We start from the raw sequence: 18,787 nt of genomic DNA on the forward strand, positions 1-18,787 counted from the left end.
GATATTAAAGAAATTCAAGACAATTATAAGGACATACTTTAAGAATGTATATGCCGCCGGGCGTGGTGGCGCACGCCTTTAATCCCAGCACTTGGGAGGCAGAGGTAGGAGGATCGCTGTGAGTTCAAGGCCACCCTGAGACTCCATAGTGAATTCCAGGTCAGCCTGGGCTAGAGTGAGACCCTGCCTCGAAAAACCAAAAAAAAAAAAAAAAAAAAGAATGTATATGCCTATAAGTTTAAAATCTGAAAGAAATGGATGATATCCTTGACATATATGATCTACCAAAATTAAATCAAGTTGAGACAAACCATTTAAATAGAACTATAACAACTACAGAGACCCCAGCAGTTATAAAGTCTCCCAACTAAAAAAAGCCCAGGTCCAGATGGATTAACTGGTGAATTTTACCAGACCTTCATGGTCTCAGTGCTTCTCAAACTTTTTCATAAAATAGAAAAGGAAGGAATTCTACCCAACTCCTTCTATAAAGCCAGCATCGCCCTCATACCAAAACCAGGCAAAAACAGAACAGAAAAAGAAAATTACAGACCCATCTACCTCATGAATATAGGTGCAAAAATTCTGAACAAAATATTGGCAAACAGAATACAAGAATATATTAAAAAGATTATTCACCCTGACCATGTTGGCTTTATCCCAAGGATGCAGGGATGGTTCAATATACACAAATCAATAAATGTAATACATCATATAAATGGTCTGAAGGACAAAAATCACATGATCATCTCAATAGATGCCGAAAAGGCATTTTTCAAAATTCAACATCCTTTCATGGTAAAAGTATTACGGAAACTGGGACTAGAAGGAACATATCTCAACATAATAAAAACTATTTATGACAAACCTACAGCCAACATAATACTAAGTGGTGAAAACCTTGAAGATTTTTCACTGAATTCAGGAGCAAGACAAGGGTGTCCACTGTCCCCACTTTTATGTAATATAGTACTGGAAGTCTTAGCTATAGTAGTAAGACAAGAGACACTCATAAAAGGGATACACATTGGAAAGGAAGAGATCAAATTATTACTATTTGCAGATGGTATAATTCTATACATAAAAGACCCTGAAAACTCTACCAGCAAACTGTTGGAGCTGATAAACTTTTAGCAATGTAGCAGGATACAAAATAAATACATAGAAATCAGTAGCTTTCCTATATACTAACAACAAATGTGCAGAGAATGAAATCCGGGAATCTCTCCAATTCACAATTGCCTCAAAAATAAATAAATAAATAAATAAAGTACCTTGGAATAAACTTAATTAAGGAAACGAAGGAGCTCTACAATGAGAACTTTAAAATACTCCAGCAAGAATTTGCAAGACACAAGGAAATGGAAAGATATCCTATGTTCTTGGATTGGAAGAATCTATATATCTTTTTCTGAAACTCTGAAATTACTAGAGGAAAAGGTAAGGGAAACCCTTCAACATATTGGCATAGGTAATGGCTTTCTAATATAACCCCAGTTGCTCAGAAAATAAAACCACTAATCAACTACTGTGACCTCATGAAATTACAAAGCTTTTGTGCAGCAAAGGACACTGTGAACACAGCAAAGAGACAACCTACACAATGGGAGAAAATCTGCCAGTTACACAGCTGACAGAGGGTTAATACCCAGAATATACAAAGAACTCAAAAAACAGAACAATAAAACCACCTATTCAAAAAATGGGCTATGGAACTAAATAGAGAGTTCTCACCAGAAGAAATAAAGATGGCATATAAGCATCTAAAAAAGTGTTTCACATCCTTAGCCATCGGGGAAATTCAAATTAAAAGTACCTAGAGATTCCATCTCTCTCCCATCAGAATGGCTACCATCAAGAAAACAAATGACAATAAATGTTGGTGTGGTTGTGGTAAATGGGGAACCCTTCTACACCATTGGTGGGAATGTAATATGGTACAGCCATTGTGGAAATCATTGTGGAGGTTCTCGAGACAGCTAAAAATAGATTTGCCATATGATCCAGCTATAGCACTCCTAGGCATATATCCTAATGACTCTTCTCACTACCTTAGAGATTCTTGCACACCATGTTTATTGCTGCTCTATTCACAATATCTAAGAAATGGAACCAGCCTAAATGTCCATCCACAGATGAATGGATAATAAAGATGTGGTATATTTACACAATGGAGTTCTATTCAGCAGTAAAGAAAAATGAAATTATGAAATTTCCAGGGAAATGGATGGATCTTGAAAGGATTACACTAAGTGAGGTAACCCAGGCCCATAAAGCCAAATGTCACATGTTCTCTTGTATATGTGGATCCTAGATACACATGTATAGACTTGAGTGTGATCTGGAACCAATAATCAATAGCAGAGGCCCATAAGCCAGAAAAAGGCTATAAGGGAGAGAGGAGATGGAAGGTCTTAAAAGGATTGTATATGTAAATAGAAGAACAGATTAGAGGGAGAGGAAAGGTTTAAGCGACGTCAGTGGAAGAGATTATATAAAATAAATGTGGGAGGATGGCCAATCAAAATTCAAGATATGGAATAAGACATATGAAAATATACTTTTAAAAATAATGGCACATTCAGAAGCCATAGATTGTTACTAGAAAATTTTCAGATGGAAAATGGAATTTCAAAGGGGAAAGTGGCGGGGGGAGGGAGGGTATTATCATGGTATACTTTTTATAATCATGGAAAATGTTAATAAAAATTGAGAAAAAAAAGAAAATTTTCAGTGCCTAGGATGAGATACTTCCCAGTGAGTTATTGGTCAGGGAGGTCTATGTTGCCTCCAAAACATTACAGGCTGTTGCCAAGGCCTTTGGTGTCCTGTGAGAAAGAGATGGTAAGACCCTATTGCTACAGACGTCACATGCCTGAGCAGCAAACTCACTGAGAAATCGAGGTGGTGCTGAGCAGAAAACCTTCTCCATGTAGCCCAGAAAACTGAAAGTTGGAAAAAGCTGCACTTTATGCAGTCTTATGGGAGACAAAAGTCATCAGAGTTGAAAACAGTAGACACTGGAAACCTCAAGTTTGGCCAGACAGGCTACATTTCTGAATGAGTGCAATAGTGTCATGTCTGCTTTGGGGAAAGCCAATTGCTCTCTAATTGGACTGAAGGCCCACTCTATACATGCCTGGTACTGAAAAATACATACCTGGTACTGAAAAACCTAATCAAAAACTTATGTCAGGGGAGGTTATGAGCCTTGGGGGTATAAAGCCTGCTCTTCTCTGGATAAATGCATATATGACTGTCACCAAATTACCCTGAAAGCATTACACTTAGTGTTCATACCCATATATTAATGCTACTCTCACTTCTGGTTAGAGAAGCTTCTCTTTTCAGATGGCAATGACCACTGGGATGACCTAAAAGGCAACATAGTGCTGAGAAGAAGGGATGAACAAGTGTCCAGCACTGAAACATCTCACACCCTCCAATGTTCAGGTCAATCATGGAAGAGGTGGCGGAAGGAATATAAGAGCCAAAGTAAGGGTACTACTCCCTACATACAACTATCTGTACCGAATTTGGCCTTGATATCCAAGACCTTGCAGTGCCTAGCAATACACACACAAGACCCTCATAATAGGAGAAAAAGATGGTGACATCAAATTAAAAGAGTGACTAATGGGCAAAGGGAGGGGATATGATGGGAAGCAAAGCTATGAAGGAGAAAGTAGGGAAGGAGAGGGGAGGTAAATACCATAGTTTGTTGTCTGTAAGTATAGAAGAATATATATAAAATGTGTGTGTGTGTGTGTGTATGTGTGTGTGTGTGTGTGTGTGTGGTGTGTGTGTGTTTATACATATATATAATAAAAAATAAAAATATGTTGTCCATGTATGTGCATAGTCTGCACACATATGTGTATGTGTGTTCATATTTGGGTGGATACACAAGTATGTGTAGGTGCACTTTCATGTGTATGGGCATGAGTGTGAAGGCCAGAGGTAGATATTGGATGTCTTTCACAAGCACTCTTCACTTCCCCAGTGCTAATTGCAAGTACAACCCAACATGCATGTTATAGCAAGCATTTATATACTGAGCCACCTCCCCTCCCTGAAGTGACATTTCCAACTCCATTGAGTTGTTTGGATTTTGTGTGACATCATTGTGTATTGCACTTGTCATGGCATCTTCCATTATCAAGCTTTAGGAACTACCATCCACATCCTTGCCTCATTTATGTGCAGACATAGCCATGTAGTTAGCTTTATGTGTCTAAATAGCTGGGCTACAAGGCTCCCAGATATGTGATTAAATATTATTTTGAGTTTATCTGTGAGGATGTTTCTGGATTAGTTTGAGTTGGTAGATTAAGTAAAACAGATTGTCCTCCCCAAAATTGGTGTGTCTCTTTCAGTCTGTTGAAGGAAGGCCTCTGTCTCCTCCTGCTTTTGGATTCCAAGTCAAACAGGACTTTACCTCATTGGCTCTCTTGGATTTTGGGCCTTGAGACTCAGAACAGAACTATTCCACATCAACTTTCTTGATCTAGACTCAGCCCCTGTCATCATGTGAGCCAATTCTTTATAATAAGTCCCTCTCCCCCCCCCTCTCTCTCTCTCTCTGTGTGTGTGTGTGTGTGTGTGTGTGTGTGTGTGTGTGTTGTCCAACTGGTTTCTTGAAGAGCTGTGACTATGTGATTAATACAGTTGTAGAAGTTTCCTTAGATTTTTGCAAGAGTTATTTATCATGATTATTGTAAATATATTTTCCAGATGGTCGACTAACTTTTGGTTTTATTACTTTTTAAAAATATTTTAATTTTATTTATTTACTAGAGAGATTGAGAAGGGGCATGACAGAGCCTCCAGCCACTGTAAAGTAAATGAACTTGAGATTCATGTGCCACCTTGTGCATCTGGGTTCTAGAGAATCTAACCTGGGTCCTTAGGCTTCACAGGCAAGTGCCTTAACCACTAAGCAATCTCTCCAGCCCTGATCTTATTGATTTTTTTTTTATGTTCATTTTTTAGGCTAAATATTTTTTGAAATGTTATTTATTTATTTATTTATTTATTTATTGGAGATACAGAGAGAAAGAGGCAGATACAGAGAAAGAGAATATATGCATGAGGGCCTCCAGTTCCTACAAATGAACTCCAGATGTATGTGCCACCTTGTGCATCTGGCTTATGTAGGTACTAGGGAATCGAACCTGAGTCCTTAGGTTTCTCAGGCAAGTGCCTTAACTGTTAATAGGTTACATATTTTTATGAAGTTACCTTCATTTCTCAAAATTTCCTCTCAGCATATGTAGAATTGATGAAAGCCATCCTGCCATTTCTTTCTAATAACTTCTCCAGTGTATTGTCCTGTGCCTAGCTTCTAAAAGACTTTCCCCAAGATGTTCCATCTGTTATTTTCAGTGAATGCAGCTGCATAACAAGAACTCTGACCAATAAATGGAAAAAATGATTGCAAACCCCAGAATCCTAGAAGCCCTCTTCTCTATTCAAGGATTATCACAGAGCACAGCTAACATGCTTTTGAAGCTGCAATCAAACAGTAAACTTTTCTGAGTTTAGTCTCTTCTTCTTGCTGCCTAAAATTATTATCCAGTTGTATAATACTCCTCTGAATGAATGTACCTTTTTTCATATCCATTTACTGTGCATGCATTCTTGGGTTTATTCTATTTTAGGTTATAATCAAGAATGCTAATATGAACCTCCTCACAGATGGCTCTTATGAAACTACATGCCCACTATTGCTGGTTGACTCTCTAGGAGGGCACTAGCTAGAGTGCTTCTGTCCTTTATCTTTTCTTTCAACACACTTTCCTGTGGGTTTCACCACCATGTTTCAGATGAACAGCTAAGCATGAGTAACTTGAAGTTGTATATGGCCACCTCTCTGCTGGTGTTACTTTTCTTGATACTGTGACCAAATGCCTGATGAAAAGCAACTGAGGCTTTATTTTGGCTTACAGTTTGGAGTAAAACTAATAACCATGGCAGGAAAGACATGGCCATAGGAACAGCATAGTACCTATAAGGTAGCCAGGAAGATGAGAAATGAGATGGCCTGTGATCAGCTGTCTTCTCTTCCTGTTTTTATTCAGTCCAGTTGAATCACTCTGAAAACACTCTCACAGACATACTCAAAGGTGTGTTTTATTAATAACTTCCAAGTTTCTTAATCCAATTGAGTTGATAAACCATATTAATGAACCACCACACTGCTCTTTTGGGTTCAGGCACAATTATACATTGGTCATTTAAAAAGTTTCCAGGACTAGGGGCTGGAGAGATGGCTTAGTGGTTAACTCATTTGCCTGCAAAGCCAAAGGAGCCAGTTCAATCCTCCAGGACTCATGTAAGCCAGATGTACAAGAGACTGCATGTGTCTGGAGTTCACTTGCCATGGCTGGAAGCCCGGGTGTGCCCATTCTCTCTCTTCCTCTCACTTACTCTCTCTCTCTCTCTAATAAATAAATAAAAATGAAGTAAAAAAAAAGTTTTTCAGGACTCCAGGTCTTTGATACCATTTCTTCTTCTGTGGCAGACTGCCATCCCTGCTGTCCCTTGGGTTCAAAAACCTTACTTCAAGCTAGAAGTTTGAATTCAGAGATCTCCTTGTTCTCCCATCTGGAACATACATAAAAGATAAACACTAATTCTTTCCACTTAGTTTAAGGTATGGAGGGAGAAAAGAGCAAGATGAGACCCTCCTCTTTCTGGAAGGACCAAACCTGGGTCCCCTCTGGCTTTCTAAGGTGTCTGTGAAGGGTGGGGCATATTTAAAGCTAGAATGGAATGCTTCTGTTGTGAGAAAAGCCCCAATCAGTGCCCACCTTACCACACAAACCATTTTAAGATGGAGCCCACTCAAAGAGGAAACAGACTATATGAAAAGAAGGACATTAAGCACTCCTACTTCCTTTGCTATTTTCTGCCATCATCGTGGTGTTTGACCATATTAGGGCCCCTCCTGGAAGAAGAGGAAGGTGGAGGGAGCCCAGGTTTCATGGGCACCACCAACACCCCTCCAAATGGGTTAATACATAACCCAAATTACCTCAAACCCTGCATGTGTGAAACCAAGCCTGTCTTTCCCATAGACCAAATCCCCTTTCAGACTTCTCATTTTCTGTGAGTTGTAACATCACAAAACCTTATAAACCATTTCGGATTCTTTTCTTTAATAAGTCAGTCAACTAATGTTTTGCACTCATATCCACAACTTCTCATTCTCACAAAGCCTCTGTGCTCACAGGTATTGTCTCTTTGTTTTTATTTGTGGCATATGTGTAGAGTATTTGTGCTCTGGTATGTGCATGTAGTGTATGTATAGGTATACAGATGTGCATGCCCTGTGAGCATGTGCCCTGTACCCACATAAGCAGAAGCCAAAGAGTGTTGGAGGCCCTTTTATCTTCCCACTCACCCACCTATTTCCTTGAGAGGGAGTCTCTCATTCAATGTAGAGCTGCCATTTTTGCTGTTTTTCTGGTCAGCAAACCCCAGCCATTCTCTGGTCTCCACACCCACCTTCCCAGAACTGATGTTACAGGCCTGCATGGCCACACCCAGATAGTTATGTGAATGCTGGGGGATTGAACTCTTGCAGTCTCAGGCCTTCATGCTTGTGAGCAAGCTTTCTTAACCACTGAGCCTTTTCCCCAGCCCCTGGTGTTGCTTTATATTATCTACCAACCTGATTATTTTTAAGTCCTCCTGTTCCATGACTCTTCCCACCACCTTATCCATCTTATTTTCAAACACTAAGCTTCCTAGAGGGGAATATCCTAACATTATTCCCCTGTGATAGAACTCAGAAACCTCCAGCATGTACCAATGAATATTTACCACTTAACAATTTTCAACATTGATAACTGTCAGCATGCAGAAAAAAAGATTCTCTGTTGTGTTTGTCACATAATAAACAGGAAAGTATAATTTTGTCACTGCTTTTTAATAACTACTTTAAAAAGTAGAACAACTCTTTTTGAAAACAGCAAAATATGTTCTTCTAAAAGATAAAGTCTTTGAAACTTCATTTTGAATCCAGGGGTACTTTTGGGAACCCTTTGACTGACAGAGGACTTGGGACTGCCACTGTTAGGTCATAATAGACCATTGATCTTCTATTCAGCCATCTTGAAACAATCATCTATAAAGAAATAGACACTGTGCTATAGATACTAGATGACGGGCTTCCGTCTACAGTCCAGATGGTCCTTACCTGACATCGATCTTCACATATAATCAGACATGTAAGGAAAGTTGCCCACATTTCTCTAGACTGATCCCTCTGCCTGGTAAAGGCACTTAATGGGCTTGGTATATGCCAGGAGGGACAAAAGCCACACCCTGAATGGGTTCTGCCTAATTCATGCACTACAGAATTCACAATATACAATAAAGTAGATGTTAGAGTAAGTTTGCAAGTTTTAGAATGGGTAGGTATATAAAAGACTTGAGAATAAGTCCCAAAGGCCCTGCTGAGTATAATCTGGAGTAGAGAGAGGCTATAATTTATAAATTTATGCTGCTGAATGGATCAGAACTGATCACTGAAAAATATAACAATGTTTCCTCATTGGCATTTGCCCTATTAATAATGCCTCATAGTCCTAGCTTCTGTTGGAATAACAAGCCTACACTCATAGGAGAAAAAGATGGATAAGACCCATTTTGTTTCCTCACTCTGTGGTTTACAGGCTGTATTAGGTTGCTAGGGCTGCCATGCTACTCTACTAATTTCTAGAGGCTTGCTGGTCATCTTTGGCATTCTTGGCTTTCTATCATCTCCATCATCTTCACATGGCATTATGCCCATGAGCAGGTCTATATCCAAACTTCTTTTTTTTTGTAAGGACACCAGTCATATTGAATTATAGCCCACCCTAGTGATTTAATTGCAACTTAACAAATTATATCTGCACTAATCTTAGCTCCAAATAAGGCCATATTCTGAAGTACTGAGGAATAGGATTTCAACATGAATTTTGAAGTAGATACAATTCAACTATAATATGAACTATGTTGACTTTCAATATTACGAAGCCTAATAGTTCTCCAGCTGCTTCAAAGACAGTGTAAGAGTTATATACTGCACAATAATGGGAGAGGCTATGCATTTTGGTGACAATGTCTTAATCTCTTCACTTGCATCCTAAGCAGAGTGGCTTGTAAGGTATAAGGTGTGATGTCCTGCCTGCCATGTGCTCAGATGTTGGGCCTACATAAGGGAGTGTGCTCAACAGGAGTCTTGGTGGCATTTTGAGGGAGGATTTTGTGTGTATATTTCCATGCTGTGTGGAATGGAGTATGTTTATGTTATTTTCACTTCCTGCATTAACAGTGGAAGCCACAGTTATGCAGAATTTCATCTCTCTGTATGTGCTTGGGGTGTTTGTGAGGGGTCAAGTTCTGCTGAGGGAAAGCAGCACTGTGAACACACAGGGGCACAAAGTGGCAAAGAATCCAATCCAGATTTCTCCCTCACCATTCAGAAAGTCCTCTGAGGAAGAAGAAACCATGTCTTCAGCAGTCATAAACAATGGCTGAAGGTACAGGAATACAGACACTCTGGAATTCATGCCTTGTAGCCACTTCTATCCTTCTTCCACTCACATGTGTGGGAACTTGACACTTTGCCCCAGGAAGTCCCCAAAGCAGATGTATACAACAACAGTACATTCATTATTTCCAGAAATAGGTGTTTTGGAGAGCTTTCCTAGAGGATCCTGAGCTTGCAGAAAGAGTCCAGTTTCCTAAGAAATGGAGACAGGCATTATTTATCTATCAAGGCAGAACAGGCTCTGACTCAGTGCCACTAATAATCCAAAGATCAAGCCACATTTCCCTTTCAGAATTTTCATGTAATATGTCTGAGAGCTAAATATGAGTCTAGAGACAAAACAAAATCTCTTCCATGAGGGTACTTGTGTGTCCTGGGATGATACCCAGGGAACATCTCATTGCCTTCACTCAGGAAAGTTGATGATATATCTATAACCAAAGCTCATGAAGGAACAGGAAGCTCAAGAAACAGCAGGCCAGTGGAGATTTTTATATAGCTACTATGCCAAATCAGAGAAATGAAGAAAGTATGATCACTGGGTGCAAACATAACCCCTGTAAATAACAGAATATGCACTTGATTCACCCTCTGACCCCCAAAGTATAGACAGGTGCCCTCCTACAAGTTGTCCTGCCTTTCTCTTCTTCCCAACCCCCTCTCCCTATTGTCCTCTGTGATTGCTTAAGAGGAAAACGCAATTCCTGGTGTGAGAGCTGAGATTCTCAAAGTGAGTTCTGAGATCAGGCTATATCAGAATTCCCTTCAGGTTGGGAAAAGATGCCCACAGGCACAGCTCCCAGCTCGAATGGAACTCATGCAAACAGAATTCCTGAAGATAGAATTTGTCCATGTTCTTGGTATTCAAAGTGTGGCCAAGAATAAGCAGCCAGCTGACCTGAAAGGAGAAGCACAGATTTTGGACACACCTAATCAGCAATGACATTTAACAAGGATCCCAAGAAGTGCTCACATTAATGGAGAAGACAGGTGTCAATGCTCAGAGATGTTTTAATTAGTCCATCACTCCAGACCCAAGCTGGTTTTCCCACCTGTCCCTTAAGTCTTTTTAGGAAGACAATGACCCTAAGAAACTAAACTTGACTGTCCACCTTACTTCATCAGCATATACAAACACTAAATAGACTACAAGGGAAAGTTCTCTAACCCTTAAACTATCAGCATCGTATCTCCCCTTATCTATTCTGAAATTGTCTTTGGACTTTACATTTTCTGATTTTCAAAGCACAATTAACCACTGATGAGGGTGCAAAGAGAATCTTGGTATGGATCAAAAGTCATAGCTTCATATAAGGTCCAGCAGTTCCTTTCAAAGGTGGCTAATCCTGCACCTCATGCTAGCCTTTTGATGATGTGGTTGAACATATATAAAATATCTTTGTGGGCTGGAGAGATGGCTTAGCGGTTAAGCGCTTGCCTGTGAAGCCTAAAGACCCCGGTTCGAGGCTCAGTTCCCCAGATCCCACGTTAGCCAGATGCACAAGGGGGCGCACGCATCTGGAGTTCGTTTGCAGTGTCTGGAAGCCCTGGCGTGCCCATTCTCAATCTCTCTCTCTCTCTGTCTCTTTCTCTCTCTCTCTCTGTCACTCTCAAATAAATAAATAAATAGTGAACAAAATATCTTTGAAATGATAAACAGAAACTGATGAATTTCTCCATGGAAAAGGTGTGAGAGAAGTCTCTGTTTTCCCATTTGTCAACTTAAGGGGTTAACCTTCACAAATAAAACTGACCTTAGAGTGAAAATCTAGTTGAAAACTTATACCACCTCTTCATCATCCTGTTCAAAGACATCTCCCACCATCCATTCCTGCTGTGTGGTTGTATTTTAATCTGTAAGCCACCATGATGGACAGCCTATCACTCAGCTCCAACACTAAGCCAAATGTGTGTACATCAACTCACAGGTGCACTCTTGGAAGTGAAAGGCAAAGGACTTTCAGGATGGCAAAAGAGATGAGAAGGGGGGAAGAAATTAAAGCTATCTCAGCACAAAGATTTAACCTGGAACATACAAGAGGTTTCAGGAAAATGGAATTTGTGGGATACATTTCCCTACTTTCCTTCAGCCTGTACTCACTTCCTCCAAAAATCACAGCATGACACTAACAGAAGCCAAAATGTCTAGAGTCACCCAAAACTCATCCTCCTTGTATGGTTTCCCAAATGAGGTCCCAAATCACGGTGGCACATTCTGAGGTGCACTAAAGTCAACATGAAACTGCCAGTTATTGTTTCAGAGACATTGAATGATGTGGAATTTAAGACGTGAGAAGGGTAAAAATAAGGTTACTTTCTCGACCTTTTGGAAGAGCTCCCAAGCCCATGACTTCATTTTGAAATGGCAGGAAAAACAAAGCACACTGAGACAGGGCTTCAGTAGCAGCCCCAACTTAAACAGTACACAGACAACTGCTTAAGGATTCAAAATTCTGCCAACTGGTATTACATATGCAAATGAGCTACAAATGTGGGGGTCCAAATTTTGGGTTATGTGTGCCAGGACAGAGGGGACAAAGAGAGCATGTGTCTATTTCCAGACTCTACTTTTTATAGAAGCTTATTTCTACATTGTAAGCTTCCCTGAAGCCATTATCTTACACTTTGAATTAAAAATACATTTCTAATTCCATAGCCTGGGAGATATTTCAGAGATGATACCCTGTATCAGGAACTACAATGTTAAATTACAATATTCTTGTTGATCACAACTCTTTTTTTCTTTTATTATCATCAAGGCCTGATCTGCTGACAAAATGCTGGTGTTAAAATATCTATAAAATGCCACTGGGCATGGTGGCACACGCCTTTAATTCCAGCACTCAGGAGGCAGAGGTAGGAGAATCACCATGAATTTGAGGCCATCCTGAGACTACATAGTGAATTCCAGGTCAGCCTGAGCTAGAGTGAGACCCTATCTCGAAAAAAAAATCTAAGTGTCAGTAGACTTAGGGTTTAATGATGACATCTAAGAAAGATATGCTATAGTTTTGCTCTCTCTAGGAAAATGTGTTACAGTGCTTCAAAAAGAAGATGTCACTCTCTTCTTATTTTTCCTCTGGGCTTTGCTTAGAAGAATTAATTTGGGGCTAACTCATGAAGCCCTTCCTTGTTATCTGCTCCCCTTTCACCATCACTTGGAGTCCTGATGTAGTCACAATTGACACACTGGGACCGGCTCTGTCTGAGAGAGAACACAGAAACCAGTCTCCCATGCAGTGGGTATTCACCTCGGGGACCAATGTCCCTCCTGCCTGCTGGCTTTCCCTGTGGTCCTCTGCTCACCTTGCCCTGAGCTCACCTCACTCTTTCACAACTCTCAGCTAATGGCTCTATAAAACACTGAGTTTTGTGTCTAGCCTTACAACCTGGCCGTTGGGGAATGACTCTGATCTTCTTGGCTTAGGTCTTGACTTCCCAGGTGCCTCATCTGACCTGCTGGCCTCCTGGCAACCAATGGCCCTCTTCAGGCTCCAATGTACCAAGTTGTCATGCTAACTTGTCTCTGATTCTTTTGGTGGCATCCAGTTGATGGACCAAAGTTCTCAGATTTAATTTTATTCTTATTTCAAGTCATTAGAAGGAAGATGTAGGGAACTAAGGAGTTGGCTCAAGTCCACAAAGTGCTTGCTGCATAAGAGTGAGGGTCTAAATTGAGGCTCCAAGCTTCCATATACCTGGCAGCAGACATCTGTAATCCTAGCCCTGAAGAGGCGGAGACAGGAAGATTCCCAGACAGGTTGACTAGCTGGACTAATTGAGTTGGTGAGCTCTGGGTTCAGTGAGAGATCTTGTCTCAATAAAGAAGGTGGAGAGAATGAGAGAAAGTTACCCAGTGTCAATTATGGCACACACACGCACGCACACACACACACACACACACAGAGAGAGAGAGAGAGAGAGAGAGAGAGAGAGAGAGAGAAAGAGAGAGAGAGAGAGAGATTTAACTAGAGTAGCACTTTTCTACTAGACACTAATCTACAACAAAAGACCCTATAGAGATATTTACAGAGTAACACAATTTTCAAATACAGAGACTTCTAAAAATCCCTATAAATAATTAGTTTATGCCATCATACTTGATTCATTTGGGAAAAGGGAAAGACAGGAGCCACCATATCTATTCCCTATGCATCTCCTCTCCACAGTAGACTGACCATGAGAGGGAAAAGGATGCTATACACTTCTCAGAACTGCAGCCTGACTTGAGCCCTGTCCTTTCTGACCAAGTAATATGTTGGGTCTGGAACTTTACTTTGCTGTGAGCTAAGAAGGACACAGGATCAGAAACAGAGGACTTCATTACTCAGGGCAAAAACAGTTGCTCAGTCTCATGTTCTTATGTCATGTCCCCCTGTCCCTCATAAGCAATGCAAGCTTTCTGATTATAAGCTTTTTCACCAAGGCCAACATGTGGTGATCACATCTGACACCTTCAATCACACCACCAGCTTCCCACATCCTCATATGGAACTTGTGCTTCTCCTGTTCCAACAAAGCCAGTTAGTAGAAAAAGATTTTACAGTTTCCTGTTCTCTTTTGTTCTAGCCAAGATTTCATGTCACATGACTGCTCAATCTATAATAATGACAGGCGGCCAACTCAAGTTCAATGTCTCATGAAAGAATTTTGTAATCTTTGCAAACTGTGACATAATAGCAAAAATTAACTGTTTTCTTCCATTGCATCAACCACTGCCTAATTCTGTAACTAGAGATCTGGCACACAAAATGTAATTTAAAATGAAGTATTAACTTAATGTTAGGAAAGTACCTAACATAAGCTAAAAATATTAATAGATGTGGATTTTCAGATATCCTAATTAAGCAATAATTAATGTAGTAAATTTCTGTTTATCCCACCCAATTTGACATAAGGAGCCTTTTCTGGCTCTCATTATAAATACCTAGTCAATGTCAGCATCAGGTTTCCTCTTTACTGGGAACAGTTTCTGCATTGAATCTCATAGCTACAAAACTATGTGGAAAATAATGTGATGACAGAAAAGGAAGCAGAGCTGCAAGGAGGAGCACATTTGCAAGTAGGGAGTCAATTGCTGTTGCCAGATGCTGCAGTTCCTGGCCAGGACTGAGGTGCAAGGTCTAGAGGGAAGCAGGCTGGGCCACAACAAGATGAAAGTTCACATTTCCATCTGAAGGGGGCAGCATCTGTTGAGCTCCAGCCAGAAGCTACAAGGAAGGAGCATACCCTTCAGTGACAAGTTTTCCTGCTTTTCCAGAGAAACTGAAAATCCATTTTAAAGTATTTATTTATTTAAAATATGCACACTTATATGTATATATGTGCTTGATTTAGATGTATGTATATCTGCACAAGTATACTTGTATGCGTTGCTTTCAAAATGTTGGCAACTAACTGAACTATATTAAAACAAGTAAAATTGAAGCTGTAACCCAAAATACATTTGTAACCTCTGATTTTATGACTATTTAAAAATTAGAGGCACATCTTTTTAAAGAAGATTTAATTAAAGGATTGTTGGGAGGCAAATAACTGGATGATAGGAATTAGACTTCCTTAAACAAAGAAATGCTAATCCATGTACTCATTTAAAGAAACAAGCTATTTTATTTTATTTTTTATGTTTTATAATTTTTCACACAATTAAACAGTTTCATCTTTATTGGGGAAAAATATGTTAAAAGACAGACCCATAAAGTGTCTGCAATACTGAGACAGTAGTGACATAGAAAGAAGGTTGCCCAGGACTTGAGGTTCTTGTTTTACCTATCAAAGTATCCAATGTCTATAAAAGGCTTTTAGCACCTTTGTGGCAGGAACGAGCTACCAACCTGTTGATTTTCATTGATGGTCTTACTTTGTAGCAGACCAGGAAGTCAGGCTCTTGTGCCTTCCAGTGCAAGACAAAGATTTTATTAGGCTCAAGACATAGTTTCCCAACCACAGTCTGAAAGCCTAATGGTAAGGGTTTTAAAGCAGGTAAGGACTTGACAGCAAATGACTCCCCCTTAAATACTGGCAACATTCTGTGGACACTAGAGCTCCATGCTTTGTCACTGTAAGTTTAAGATGTGTTAGCAGATCAGGTTTATTTGCCCTCTGGTCCTTACATATCAGATTTTTAAATGCTCAAATCTGGAAAACTCCAGTACATGCTCCCTGCACAGCTCTAGTTCTGAAATGATGAGGAATGACTGTAAAATCTGCATGTTCTCAGTGGCATTTGTGTACTTGTGTGCGTGGAGGGATGATGACTGACTTTGTAACCTATCAGCTTTGCCCAGAATTTGCCTGTATTGCCCAATGGGAGGCAGCCACACAAGTGACTGGTGACTGAGTCTTTTTTCTCTTCATGGACCACTGATGATTCCGTACTGTCTTCTTAAGGACTGGAAGTGGGATGCTGAGATGGGATGCAGTGACTTATTCAATTCACATGTGCTTTCATTTCTTCTTCAGAAGGAAAAGCAAAGGTATTTAGCACAACCTTTACAACTGTGCATACATCTGTCTCCATCCAAACCCATATCTACACTTTGGAAAGTCAGAAACATGCATTCCATTTCCACCTTCCTTTCTACTCCTTCCCACCCTAAAACCTCCCCAAATCATGCAGACAACAAAGCTGGTCTTTTGGGTGTCCCTCATCCCACAGAGTAGGAGCTGCTTCCAGTCTTTTTCTGGTGTTTCTGTGTGAAAAAAAAAATTCTATCTTAGTTGGGCAAGCTAATACTCTTTCTGGCATAGAATTCTCATTCTCTTCCTAGGTCTTCTTCATTTCCCATTCCTTGGCTTTCTGTAGCACCCTTCCTTGGTTGGAGGCTACAATGGATGGACTCCTTTTCCTCAGCTCAGAAACAGAGTTGTCAGGGAGAGATTGTTCTGGGACCCTGCTCTGGGGTTTATTTGCGGATTCCCCACTCTTCTCGCTGTTCAGGCCCCCTGCCAGGGACTGCTGCATGCGCTCCTTCACAGCCACGAGCTTCAACTCCAGGTCAATCCTGCGCTCCTCCTTCTCCAGACACTGAGCTTCTAGGGTGGCCACAGCTTCTTCCAGGGCCTTCAGCTTTGCTCCTGGGCTGCTCTGGATGACTTCTTTTAGCTCCCTCTTCTCCTGCTGCAAGGCCATTAGTTCTGTTCGAATTGTCTCCTTCTCTTTCTCCAGTTTCTCTTTTTCTACCAGGTACTTCCGGGCATCCTCCTCAGCTTGGGTTCTTGCCATACTTGTATTGATTGGCACTGGAAGCATGGCGCTTGACTTTGACCTGAGGGTCCACTCGATGGCACTTCTCACTGCAGGAGGATGCATGACACTTCACCTGTGCCCCCGCGGGGCGCTGAGGCTCCTCATCCTGCACCTTCTGGTAAGGGACGTCATCATAGACACGGGGCTCAGGCCACTGATCCTGGCAGGATCTTGCGAACAGGAAAGAGTTGTGCCAGCACTGACAATACTGGCTAAGGTCTCCACATCCACGTAGTCATAATGCAGAGCCCTGGGGTGACTTTGGAGCTCATCTCCACCAGCAACAGTCCAAGCCAGTGACCCATGTCTTCTGAATTGCTTGCCTCCAGGATGGCCACTTCCTGTTGGTTGCGCAGACTCCTAAAGGCAAATGGATGCCTGGGTCCAAAGCCTGGAGCCATCTCACAGCCCCGTGGGACGACGGCGTTCACGTGGGTCCGCAGGTCCCCACACTCCTTGTGGAAATACAGTGTGTTGCACTTGAGGCGACACCAGCGCTCCTTACAGCCCTGGTTCACGAGCACGTTCAGATAGCCACAGCACGGAACTTCCTCCTCAGCAGAAAAGGTCTGCAGGTCCTCGGCCAGTGCTTTCTTCTTGGAGAAGCGGATGATACAGGTGATCTTGCAGCCAGCAGCCTTGCTCACAGAGCCCTTCAGTTCAGCCAGCTGTTCTTCCCTTTGCCATGTTCACAAGCCTCCCGGTGGCCGAGGGTGGAACTGCTTTCACTCACGCCCAGGCTGTGGGAATCTGAGGTTTGCTTCTCTTGGGGCAACCTCTTGTCCAGGTCCAGCTGGCACAGGCAGACTGGGGACTTCCAACCTCTCGGCTCCTCCAACAGGCTTGCTGGCCTCCCGGATGACCTTCAGCCACTCCTCAGCCTGCCCTCTGCTCGGCAGTGCCCGCACCAAAACCTCAGGGGCTCCGTGGGAGAAGCGCAGCTCACGCCGCTTGTGCCGCCTGTCTTTGGGGATGTAGAGGGCACTACAGGCATCAAGTGCCAGCCTCAGGTGTGGCTGCCGGTCCTTGGAGCTTTTGTAACACAGGAGCTGGCCTTCCTTGATGACGGTCACTGCTTGGCCCCTTACCCGAAGCGCTTCTTCCGAAGCAGGAAGGCACATATCCTGCAGTCCCATACCAGGAGCATGGAGGAATCTTCTGAGGGCCACTGGTGCCGGGGCTGTGGCGCCTTTCCTTCCTCTTCTTCCTCATCATAGGACTCATAGGAGCTGCTCATGGCGTCAGAGTCACTGTAGGAGTTCTTCAGCTGGCCGTTCATCCTAGTGGTGGGGTAACTGCTGTCTGCGTCTTCATAGTACCCATCTGCAGTTGACTGGGCCAGGCTGCAGCCATTGTGGGAGCTGATGTACTCAGGGCACTTGCCGGGTCCCAGAGGAAGGGCCTTTTCATAATAGTCCTCTGGAGGAGGCTTGTTGGGCAGTGGTGGAGGCCGGTCAGCTGCATTTCTCAGAGATGGGCTCATGTCTGGCTCCGGGCTGGCTCCTTTACTGGGTTCCATGTCATCTTCTGGCATGTCCTGAAGATCACTGAAGTCACAAATTCCTTAAAGAGGTACTCCACGAAGCTGGGCCCTGAGTGCAGGTCTGCAGAATTCATGTACAGGTAGGAGGCTTCTTTGGCTGGGAGGGGCTGCAGGTTCTGCAAGATGGAGGCCGCGACCATCTTCTTCTCCAGGGTGCTGTCACTGAGGAACTTATGGTCCAGGAGGCTGAGCCGTCCAGTGAGCTCTGGGAGCAGCTGCTCCAGCACCTGGTCTCGGTCCATGGCGGCCGGGACCTCCAGCGCCGTGTGCTCCCGCATCTCCCGTCGGCACCGGCCCTCCGAAACACGCTATTTTAAATTGGGTGATAAGCAAATAAAAGAGGATGCAAGGTATATTAGTTATCTTCTTGTTCCTAAGTGAAATACCTGACATAAATCAGCTTAGAGACAAAGGATTTATTTTATCTCACAATTCCAAGTTATAGTCTATC

General features: G+C 42.1%; 1 pseudogene; it reads right to left on the reverse strand.

The window, feature by feature from the left end:
- Window positions 1-16,195: 16,195 nt before the first annotated feature.
- Window positions 16,196-18,578, reverse strand: LOC101593974 (annotated as a pseudogene).
- Window positions 18,579-18,787: the final 209 nt, after the last annotated feature.

The sequence above is a fragment of the Jaculus jaculus genome, chromosome 15, assembly GCF_020740685.1.
Source record: "Jaculus jaculus isolate mJacJac1 chromosome 15, mJacJac1.mat.Y.cur, whole genome shotgun sequence".
In the NCBI taxonomy this organism is placed as follows: Eukaryota; Metazoa; Chordata; class Mammalia; order Rodentia; family Dipodidae; genus Jaculus; species Jaculus jaculus.